Source organism: Vicugna pacos, chromosome 2 (assembly GCF_048564905.1).
Source record: "Vicugna pacos chromosome 2, VicPac4, whole genome shotgun sequence".
Lineage (NCBI taxonomy): Eukaryota > Metazoa > Chordata > Mammalia > Artiodactyla > Camelidae > Vicugna > Vicugna pacos.
This window is the reverse complement of record NC_132988.1, coordinates 84,642,844-84,653,620: the sequence shown is the minus strand read 5'-3', so window position 1 is coordinate 84,653,620 and position 10,777 is coordinate 84,642,844.

The window sequence follows — 10,777 nt, the reverse complement described above, 5'->3', positions numbered from 1 at the left end:
TAGGATTACTGGAGCCAAAGTAAACCTTTTAAATGTACATGCCATGAAGGATGAATGCCTTCCAATTATCTGGAAAGTTAATTTTAAACGAAAATGACAATAAAGCCTGCTCTTGTTCTCATTTGAATACTCTGTACTTTCCGTTCTCCTCACATCCAGAGGGTGCTTAGCCTCTCCAGTCCAGCAGGAAACTTACAACAGTGGTTGTCAGATGGATGCTATTAGATGAAGTAGACAATAGAGGGAAATCAGGTGAGCACAAGAGAGGCTGAACATATTTAAGACATGCACAAAATTACCAACTTATCATCATTATTGTATTCTCAAAATTCTTGCCAGGAACACTAATTTTTGCATTATCAAATTCTGTCCCCGTTGTTACTGAAATGTTAGAATATTTGAAGCATGTTCTTTCTTACACCAAAGTTACTGAGCCAGCTGACCCCTAACGCCTACACCACTCCCCAGGAATTATGTAAGCCCTTGAGAAAAGGGTGTTCCCTCTTGGAAGACATTAGGATGCTTCTTGCGGGTATGGAGGGTTATTTGATTCTTTAAAATATTTCATTTCCTGGAATACCCACACCTTCCCCCAGGGACTAAGACATTTTACCTCTCTTTAGGTAAACTCTGTCTTTTTCTGGCAACTCCTCACTCCTGGGCAAGCTATGGGCTGCTTGCCTAAATGTTGTCATTCATCCGTCAAGCCCACTTCTGGTCATGTTTTTTCCGTACACCTGCTTCCTTCAGTGGATGTCAAAACTCCACACTCAAAGATGATATTAAACACTACTTAACTCATAGTCTGAAATAGGCTGGAGTCATTCACTTGTTCTTTTGATAAACATTCGGTGAGTGTCCTGTCTGCCAGGCACAGGGGCTAGAGTAGTTTATGAAGCAGACGAGCTCCCAGTTTTCATAAACTTTACAGTCTAATGGGAAAGACAGAGAGAGAGGGGAAAAAAGGAAACACATGTGTAACAACAAACTGCTTTAAGCACTGTGTGATTAGCTCTGTGAAGGGAAGAATACGAGAGAGGGGTCGGGGACTCACTAAAGACAAGGACAGACTTTAAATCTGAGATTTAGAGGGCTGTCAGGAAGAGTTGGGAAGAAGGTGGGATAGAGTGAGGTTTTGCAGGCTTAGAGAGAGCGGTATGCAGGTCCAGAGTGGGAAACAGCTTGATAAATTTTAAGAAGGAAAAGACTAGTGTAGAAAAAGAGAAAGAGTGATATACAGTGACACTGGAGGGGTTCATGGGGTCATATTTATGAGTCTGGGTTTTGTTTTAAATTCAATGAGAAGACTCTTAAGTGGGGAGGGAAACTGGTCAGATTTATGAAAGAGCACACTACCCATGAAAATGGCTCAAATTAAACAAACATAAACATCAAGTGCTGGCAAGGATACAAAGCAAATGGAATACTCACACCTTGCTAGTGAGAACATAAATTGGTACAACTACTTGGGAAATTGGCAGTATCTACTAAAACATGCACACCCAACAGAAATGCACAGAAATGCACACATGGAGTCAGGCATGAGAATGTTTACAGCAGTATCACCCTTGATGCCTAAAAACTGGGAACTGTTCAAGTATCCATCAACAGTAGAACGAGTAAATAAATTGTGGCAAATTCACAAAACGGAACGCGTCCCAGAAATGAGCATAAACAAATTACAACTGCAAGCAACATGGATGAATATCATTAACAAAATGTTGAGTGAAAGGAACCAGAAACAGAATGTATGTATGATTCTCTTTATCTGAAGTTTTAAAGCCACCTGTGATGTTGGAAATTAGGACATGGGTACATTTGGAAGGCAGGCGGCATGGAAAAGGGTGTGAAGGGGTTACTGAGATACTGATCACGAATGTGTTCGTTTTATGTAAAATCACTGAGTTATATAGTATGGCTTGTGTTCTTTTTGTATGTATGTTATATTTCAACAACATATATATTTCATTTGCATAAAAATTAAGAATTTACATTTTAAAAGGAGCATGCTGACCGCTGTGCAGGGGATGAATTGACAGTAGGCATGAGCAGATGCAGAGAAGCAACTGGAGGGTGATTCCTAGTGAGAGGACTCTCTTGGGACCAGGTGGACAGAATGGAGATTGAGAGGAAAGAACAGATTTGAGATACTCTTAGAAGGTAAAAATCAATAAAACTTGCTAATGGCCTGAATATGGGGATAAGGGAGAAGAAAGAAGAAAATGAACTGCTAGATTTGGGACCTGGGCAACTGAGGGCTGGCTGGCTGGTGTCATTGCCTGAGTTGGGAAGACTAGGGGAGAATCAAGATTGTGTGAAAATCTTAAGTTTTTTTTTAATTGCAGTATAGTCAGTTTACAATGTTGTGTCGATTTCTGGACTACAGCATAATGTTTCAGTCATATAAATACATGTGTATTCCTTTTCATATTCTTTTTCATTATAGGTTACTACAAGATATTGAATATAGTTGCCTGTGCTATATAGCATAAACTTGTTTATCTATTTTATATGTAGTAGTTAGTATCTGCAAATCTTGAATTCCCTTTTTATCCCTTCCCACCCCGTAAAATCTATAGTTTGTGAATGAAGACTTCCCACCACCTCTACTGATGCAGGGCTGATACCCAGGGAAATGGAGAAGGTCAAAATGGTTCAGAACATTTGGAGCCTTGCCAGTCCTGAACTCTCTGGACGGAAAAAGGAGGACCATTCCTACTCAGAATGACATACTCTCTTCCTGGGAGTCCACCGTCTATCAAATTTCTTCGATCCCTATAGCTCTGGATCTAAAAAACTCCTGCCACCAGGAAGGTGGCAAGGATATTATCAGCATTACTCTCTTAGCCAGAAAGTAGAAAATTCTCATCTCTTTCCTTAAGGTCATAGAAAGTTGAAATTAAGACTTTTACTTGGAAAGAAAGGAAAGGAACCCAAATACCCACCAGAGGACATGAGGGAAGAAAAAGTGAAAAAGAGTGTTTTCTGAGTTGTCCAGGTTCAACCCAAACAATGGATGTTGAAAGAGCTGCAGAGCTAGGGTGGCTGGGTGCAGGCTAGGTGTCCAGGCAAGGCTGGGAAGCGCAACAGGCTTTATAGGTGATGCCAAGGATTCTGGAACTTGGTCTTATTGTACTGAGGACTACTGAAAGGCTTTGAGTAGCGCAGTCCGATTTGCATTTTAGATGGCTGTGTAGGGCAGCAGATAAGCTAGCATATTCAGAAACACTTTCAGAAGGTGTAAAATGGCATGGCAGTTTGGGGTCATTTACAATGGATTGGAAAAACAGAAATTAAAGAAAAGTGACATGACAGTGTAGCTGAATAGACTTCAATTTAAAAAATTAAATAGAGAATCTATTTTTAAAAAAAGAAAAGAAAAGTGACCCATCTTTCCAGTGGTTTGTCGGGATTTTGAAAGTTCAAAATAACTATAACATTTATTTTTCATCCACCCTTCGGGTAATCATGTAGACTCAGGGCATTTGTCTTCTGGATGGTATACATGATGGTGCTATAAGGGTGAGCCATTTGTCTCACAGCATTACAATGAAACTTGCAATGGTCACGGGAGGGCTGTGCATTTTAACCAGTCATCTGGGCAGGTCACTGCGTTCAGAGACCAGCAGCACCCATCAGAAAAGCTCTTCTCTCTTCCAGGTGGAGTGGTGGCAGGGAATTCTTGAGTGGCCAATTCTGCTTTCTCAAGTGTTATTGGAGGCTTAAGGGAAAGCAAACAGCACTCAGGTAGATAAGATAACCGCTACTTGAAGCATGAGCCTGCAGTTTTAAATTGTCTTTTATTGGGAAATACAGTCAATCTCATTTAAAGGCCAGGACAAAAGTGAAATATTCAAGCACCTAGCAATAGACAATTCACTTATTACGTATACAGAATTGATATGAATTTCTGCCTGCAGTAAGAGGCTAGTTTAATAGGCTAGGTATTAGGTTAAACTGTATTAATTCCTGATATCCAGTTGTTTTTGTACCTAGAGAAACAGCAGTTACAAATGCCAGAGTTGTCAAATCTAATCCCGATTCTGGCAAATTCAGGTGACCCACAGGAATCTTCGAAGGAATTTATATTAGCCATTCCTTACTTTTTGCGTGTGTGATAGTCTGGTGTGTATTTGATTATCCAAGGAGTGTTGAAATATATCTTAAAAACAGATTCACTTTCATGCATTTTACAAATAAAATCATGCCATTGCACCTTTATTTAGTAGAAGATGGGTTAGTAGTAGAGAATGAAATTCAAATATTGGAAGTCATCACAATCATATCTGAGTTCAACCAGAATGGAATAGGTATTGGATCTGAATGATCACGATTCTTCTTAAAGATGTGTGCATGTGTCAGTCAAGTATTTGTGTCTGTGGTAACATGACTTAACCATCAAAACGTGAGTCTATCAGCTGGATATATCACTTTGGTTCAATTGACCTTAACACTCCTAAGTTACATAAGGGAGCTAACCCACAGTCACGATATCAGGTTTTTCACAGGGCTGCCATGGAAAATTATTTGATAAGAAATATTGGCTGGTACAAACTATTACGTACAGAATAAACAACGAGGTCCTACTGTATAGCACAGGGAACTATATTCAAAGGCTTATAGTAATGTGTAATGAAAAAGAATATGTGTATATATACGTATAACTGAATCACTATGCTATACACTAGAAACTAACACAATATTGTAAAACAATTTTTTTAAGTTTTTCCCTGATGTCTTCCAATTTTAGAGTACCATCTTCCTGGGAGAGCCTTGGAAAGTTAAATCTTTTGGCTTCTCGATGCAGGAGAATTTTGTCAAAAATTTACTGTTCTTGCGGTAATAAATGCAGATCTTACTAGGACATTCCTCACCAGCAGCTAGTTTTTGTTTCAGTGTTTACGAATTCCAGCGACAGATGCAGACCAAGCGTTATGAGGCACTGATTTTTGTTAGAGGAGCTCATTTTGGGCATTTCAAATTTGAGTTGAACTTATGTTCAGGTCTTGAGTTGTCTCTTTGAAGTTCCTGGGGGTCTGCTGGATTTCAGTCTGCTCTAATGTTGGCCACAAAGTCAGGGGCTCTTAGCCCCTACTTCTGATGGGGTGCATCCCCGACACCTGGATGCCTTTGCTGAAGCTCTTCCCTCTACCACGGACACGTCTCTCACCTTTCTTCCCTGCTTATTTCTACTCACTCTTCAAATCTTAGCACACAGCTCCAGGAACTCCAGGAAGGCTTCTCCAATCTCTGAGGTTTGGCAAAGTGCCTCAATTCCATGCATTCACGGCCTTACATCCGTACCTCGGTGTTATCACTGAACTTTACACGGAAATTACCTGTCGACCTAGCACAGAGCCTGACATTTGGTTGGGGATGCAAACTGTCCTTTCAATTACTTCTTGCGCCTTCCTCCCCTCCCTGTTGTACTGATGCGTAAAACTTAGTATTTCAAGGATGACTCCAGACAGGGTCAGACCTGCCAGTGGAACCTCAGCTTGCTGAGGGCTGGACTGGAACTGAACCGCTTTCTAGGGGTGACTGGGGAGTCTTGGGGAAGGGAGAGGCCCTGGCTTCTTTCCAGAACACTGGGGAACACTTGGCTTGGTTTCAGGCACTAATTGTGGACGCACCCAGAGCGGGCTGAGATTCTGAGCTGGCCTCTTGCGCCCTCTGGTGGTTTCAAATCACAGCTGAGCAGAGATCGAGCTCATGGAACTGGCTGGGTTTTGGCCAAGCAGAAATCAGCATTAACCATTTAGGCTTCTACCACACAGTGAAGTAATTTCATAAATACGTTTAGGGAGCAATAAAATAATTAACCAAATGCACACAGTAAGGAACTTGGGACCTCTCATGGGATCCCTGTAGGGCCTTGGGTCCTTTATTTTGTAGCGCACAATCTAACAGTCTGTATCTACCCAGTGGATAATTGAAAATGTGCCTTAATCAAAGGCAATCACTCTGTCATTGTCAGCCTGTGAAACATTAGCTCTGGGAGCTGGATGACAGTATACGTTTCTCTATCTCCCCAGGACAACTCCACCCCCCAGATGACCAAGAAACCAGCTTTGCGCCTGTCACAAGAGTCTCGATTATATTCAAATTTCGTGATAACCAACCCCAGGGGGAACAAATTGTCCCTTCTGAGCTAGGACAGTTCCTTAGTTGAGGGTGTCCGATCATTCTGTGCTTCCGTCTCAGAAAATAAGCGTTCCTTTGGGGGCACTGAAAACTGTCATTTCCAGAAACAGGAGGGTGTGCTTTGCTACCTTTGTAACCACCCAAAGCATATACTTCTTGTGGGACCTATCTTTCCGAATGACTTAAAATAAGAGCAGAACATAGCTACTTTCCTCAGACTTGCCTGCAGCTTTAAATATCACTTTCCCAGGGAAGGGCCTTTGAGGCACTGGACCAGCTGAGGCCTGGGAGGCCGGCCTCCCGCAGCACCAGATGACTGCAGAGCCCTCGTCACGCCTGCCTTTTAATCAGGGCCTGGTCTGCTCTCGGCCTGTCTCCCCACACCCTCAGTGCAGAGATCTCGTTTGTGTCTCCAGCACAGCATCCCGTGTCTTGCACGGTGCCTGGCACACGTGGTGCTGAGTAAACACCTGTGCCCTGACTCACACGATTCAGTGGGCTGAGTGCTGAGGGGACAGGCCACAGAAGGAAGCTGATTTTGATTCCTATTTTAGGGCTCTGAGGGATGCTTTCACTCAAATGATGAGCAGAAAAATTATCTGATTAAAGACTCAATGACAGCTGGGTTGGAGGCTGAGCTGGGCACCCAGATGCCTTTGGACATCTGTAGCCACCTGAGGGCAGGGAGAGGACAAACTCTTTCAGAGTTTCGCTCATTAAATGCTTGAATCAATCAGAAACCTTCATCTCCTTGCTTCCTGGGGCTGCATCTCTCTGCCAAGAGCCTGGTGGAAGTTGGCCTAAAGTCTGTGGATGGTTTATCTGCAGGATTGTTCTGTGACCTCAACATGTGGGCATGAAGTTGACCTTTCTGAAGGCATATTACTTTTTTTTGAAGGCTTATTTTTAAAGCACTAAAAATCAAATGAGGATGTAAAGATTTTGAGGATCTGGGATGCAGTAAAGACAGAAGGCCAGAAGCGTGCTGACTGTAAGAATATAATGCAGGGTAAGAACAAGGTTATAATGAAGAATGAAAATACGAGACCAGGAGAAGGGATATAAAAAGAGAGCTAATGTGGACTTTCTTTTGTCTCCTTCAAGTTTCCTTTTGTGTCACTGACTATCCAAAGACAAATTAAGTTGAACAAGCAGTGTGTCTGAGTGAGTGTTGTAAAATACACACACACACACACACACACACACGCACACACTTAGAATCCCACAGGATCATCATAAACGTGAGCCCATGGGCAGGGAGACATCCCGTCTTGGTAGTCTTAATGGGGATGTTGTGCAGCTGTGTATGTGTTCTCAGCCCTTCTCTCCCCAAATGCTTTTCAGTTTTGAGTAAGCATGGTTGTGTTTGTGGTTAGAGTGAGCCAACCCTTTCTGACTTCATCTGTTAGGATCAAGCTTGGCTGCAAGTAACAGAAAAATTCAAAATAAGAGGCTTAACAAGATAGGGTTTTATTTCTTTTTCAAGAAGACAATAGGTAGTTTATCAGGGGCTGTTTGGAGCTTCACCGGTCAGGGACCTTCCGTCTTATCGCACAGTGTGTAGTTTCCATTTTCAAGGTTGTCTTATCATCTAAGGTGGTGGCAGAAGCCCGTCAGGCCCCTGCATTCCATCCAGCAAAAAGACTGGATTGAGTAGGATGTGCCCTGTATTATTAAGGACACTTCTTGGCAGTTGCCCCTGCAACTTCTGCTTACATCCTGTTGGCCAGAACTTTTCTTCATGACTACAGCTACTTGCAAGAGAGACTATGAAAGGAAGATTTTGCCAGGAGGCAAAAAAACCTAGAGGCTCAATTACCAAGTGAGAAGGGAGAATGATCACTGGAGGACAATATGCAATCTTTTTTTTTTAAGGTGGCTATTTTTATTGATTTATTTATTTTAAAATTATTCTTTTTTCTTTCTTTTTGGTTTTGAATTATAGTCGGCTTACAATGTTGTGTTAATTTCTGGTGTACAGCATAGTGATTGAGGTATACATACATGAAATCTTTGTCCCTGGACTAATACATAATTTTTTGTAAAATTGACTGAAAGTGAGTCCTGCCTCAGTCCCTCCAGGGCTTAGCAAGGGCCGGAAGCTGGGGGGTACAGAGCTAGTGCTGAGTATCCTTGGGACCAGAATCTGGAGTCAGCCTGTCTTGGGTCTTTGGGTGATCTGAAATCCAAGAGTGAATGCAAATTTATATTTAATAGTATGAATAAGGGAAAAAATAATCTAGTATTGCTAGTCATCTAAAAAAGCTCTCATGTTTTCACAGAATGTTTGTAATCTCTCATAAATACAAAATCACCAGGTATGTCTGGCCACAATTATTAGATGGTAAGGGCAGGCAACTCTTTAAATTCAACTAATGCCAACTGTGTGGATTCAGAGACAATAGCTGCACATTCAGGAGATAAAGGTTCCGAGCTGTTTCTCAGCATCTTCTCTGCACATCGGGAAATGCTCAGGACACTCAAGATTCTCGCTGAATTTTCTCCTCATTTTAATCCTTCCTTTCTTGAGTTTTTTCAAATGTATCATGCTGAAGAGTAAACTCATCATTTTCCTTCCCAAATTTGTGTTCTTTTTGTCCCCCAACTGAGTCAACAGCACCAGCTATGACCTAAGTCAGGGACTGCACTTTCCCTCACAGCTCACAGTCCACATTTGACTTCCCTCTGTCTGATTCACTTTCTCCAAAACCCCTGCCCTCGGCCCTGGGGCCAGGGAAGCATCGCTCTTGCTAGGTTACTTGCTAGCTTCCCTGCCTCCTGGCATCATCCAGGCTAATCTTGCCTGAATTTCATCCCTCCTCCAGTCCTGCCCCTCCTTAAATCAATTCGAGGACTTCCAGAGAATGAAGTCCAGACTCTCAGCGTGGCCTGTCTTCTCATTTTCAGTTGTTTTCTCTGATCCTTCCTGGCTCCTTCTGCCTTCCTGCCTGGGGTCCATCTTTTGAGAGAGCCTGGGACATTGAGGGGTAATAGCTGGGAACCAAGTGGGATCTGGACTTTCACAAGTGCCAGTCATTCCAAACCTCTTTCGGTTCTGACAGCCTCATGCTCTCTCACCGCCAAGCCGGTGCACGTGAGCTAGATTCTGTTCCTCTTAGGTTCACAGAGATGTCCCTTCCCTCTAAGAAGCCCGCTCCGACCTCCAGGCTGACTCCTCCTATGTGCTCTGCTCTGTGATCACCGTGCACCCCTAACACTGGCTTACTGCACCATATTGCAGCTTTGTGTCTAATTGATTGTTGGCTCAACTAGCTATGAACTCTACGCAGGCAGGGCTGAATCCTTAGCGCTTGGCACAGAGTCATAGGCATTTTAGGCTCAGTATTTATTATGTTGAATTGGATAAAGACAAGCTTCTCCCAGGCCAGCCTGGAGATCCCAGTTGCACACATTCTGGAGAATTTGGGGAGATTCTGTGACCCCTGATTCAAGACTTTGCCTGGTCTGCCTCCTCGAGCTGTCTTCTTCATAACAGTCTCATGAAGAAATGAGTGTTCCAGTGCAGCTCTCTCAACACTGCGCCGTGAGACTCTCATGGGGGACACTGGTGGCTGGACAAGAGGAGTCTAGCAAACTCCCTGAAGGCAAGGACCATATCCATTCTGTTTCCTACTGTAACCCTGATGCGTAATATAGAGCCAGACACAAGGCAGACGATCAATGACTGCTTCTTGAATCAGTGAATCACTCTCCAAAGCGGAGAAGAAACTCTGATGGGCACATGTCTTCAGTTTTTGATGAGCTGAAAAATGGAAAAAGAAACTCTTCCAAAGTCAAGGCTGGGGGAAGTCTGGTGGGGGAGGGTGGCTACGTGTGAGATGCATGCATGGGACACCTTGCCCTGCCAAGTGCCTCCTCTCAAAGTCTGGGGGTCTCGTGCATAAGCCTGCAAGACACATCCAAGTCTCCCTCACTGAGCCTCACCCCGAGTTCCTCGACTGAGGCCTCAGCTCCCCTTTCTCCTTGTTTCTTACAGACCCTCTAGTTGGTGATGCCAGACCTGTCTTCTCATTTTCAGTTGTTTTCTCTGATCCTTCCTGGCTCCTTCTGCCTTCCTGCCTGGGGTCCATCTTTTGAGAGAGCCTGGGACATTGGGGAGTAATAGCTGGGAACCAAGATGCCCTGTCCCACCCTTCATTGAGAATATGAAATAAAAAACTAGACTGGCCTCCACCCAGCTCTTAAGACCAATCCAAGGGAAGCAGGAAACTGGAGATGAGCGTGATTGGCTAAGTCTATGGCAAAGCCCGAAGAAAGAAGAGAAAGATAAAATGTATTGAGTACCTTCCCGGGCTTCTTATACATCATCTCATTTAATCTTCACAACTACCTATGAAGGGATGTAGTGCAGGCATTATGCCCATTCGCACAGATGTGGAGACTGGGGCTCAGAGACATGACCTGTCTTGACTGGATCATACTGTCAACTGAAACCAGGTCATGGTCAGGCAAATCCTGGCACTGCTACATGCAAATTGCTTAACCCCTCTGACTTTGCTTGCACATCTATTAAATTGGGGTAATCATGCACAACCCACAGGGTTGTCTTGGGGATTAAATAACAATATCCTGATTAAATAATGTGGCTCATATTCAAACTTATGTACTATAA